This window comes from Nannospalax galili, unplaced genomic scaffold (genome assembly GCF_000622305.1).
Source record: "Nannospalax galili isolate Female #2095 unplaced genomic scaffold, S.galili_v1.0 scaffold524, whole genome shotgun sequence".
In the NCBI taxonomy this organism is placed as follows: domain Eukaryota; kingdom Metazoa; phylum Chordata; class Mammalia; order Rodentia; family Spalacidae; genus Nannospalax; species Nannospalax galili.
This window is the reverse complement of record NW_008350330.1, coordinates 668,275-669,863: the sequence shown is the minus strand read 5'-3', so window position 1 is coordinate 669,863 and position 1,589 is coordinate 668,275.

The following is a 1,589-nucleotide window of genomic DNA, read 5'->3' as shown; positions in this document are numbered from 1 at the left end:
AGGTAGAAATGAAGAAGGAAGTGAAACACTCAGTAAGTCAATAAGAAACGACAGGAGAAAGCCTCACTAATAGGATGAACGAAATGGAAAACAGAATATCAAGACTGAAGGAAGACAGAGATAAACTTCTGAATGAATTTAGAAAAGAGTTAGAAATATTGAAGAATACTCAGGCTGAAATGAAGAAAGAAGTGAAATAGTAAGCCAATTAGAAACGACAGGAGAAAGCCTCAACAATAGGATGAATGAAATGGAAAACAGAATCAAGACTGGAAGATAAAGTGGACGAGCTAGACCACTCAAGCAGAGATTATGAAAAATTTTAAAAAATCACAAGAATGGAATATGCAAGAATTGTGTGACACATTAAAAAGACCAAACTTATGAATCATTGGCACACAGGAAGAAGAATCCCAAGATAATGGCATGGACCAGATCTTCAACAGAATCATGGAAGAAAATTTCCAAAAATTAAAGAAAGACATGCCCATACAAGCTCAAGAAACAGAAAGACCAGAAAAGAAACTCTCCATAGCACATCATAGTAAAAACGTTAAACGTACAAAACAAAGAGACAATACTGAAAGCTGCAAAAGAGACACAAGTCACATATGAATGAAAATCCATTAGGATTACAGCTGACATTTCAGAGTAAACTGTGAAAGCCAGAGGAGTCTGGACCAAAGCATTCCCAGTTTTAAATGACCACAGATACCAACCCAGATTACTAGACCCTACCCAGCCAAAATATCTAATATAGTTGAAGGGGAAAGAAAAATCTTCCATGACATGAATAGGCTGAAGGAATACATGTCCACGAAACCTGCCCTTCAGAGAGTTCTGGAAGCAATACAAAGAGCTGAAGAAAGGAATGACTATACCCAAGGGCTTGAGGAAAGAAATTCAATGAAGGTATAACTGTGGAAAGGTACAGTTATATCACGAATGTAAACAGAAATAAAAATGTCAGGATCAATACTCATCTTTCATTAATAACTTTAAATATTAATGGACTGAACTCCCTAGTCAAAAGACACAGACTAGGTAAATGGATTAAGAAACAAAACCTATCTTTTTGTTGTCTGCATTAAACTCATCTGACTTTCAAGGACAGACACTATCTTAAAGTGAAAGGTTGGAAAAAAATATACCAAGCAAATGGTACTAAGAAAAAAACAGGTATAGCAATTCTAATATCTGACAAAATAGGCTTTAAACTAAAACTCATCAGAAGAGATAAAGAGGGCCACTTCATTCTGATCAAAGGAACAATAAATCAAGATGATATTACAATCATGAAGATATATGCACCAAACTCTGGTGCACCAAACTTCATAAAAATGATACTACAGGACTTTAAGAGTAGATTAATCCCAACTCATTAATAGTAGGGGACTTCAATACCCCACAGTCTCCATTAGATAGGTCAACAGGGCAGAGAGTTAACAGAGAGACATCTGAATTAAACAATACCATATATCAAATGGACTTAACAGACATCTACTGAGTATTCCACCCAAGCACCAAAGAACATACTTTCTACTCAGCACCCCATGGAACCGTCTCCAAAATCAACTATATACTGGGGT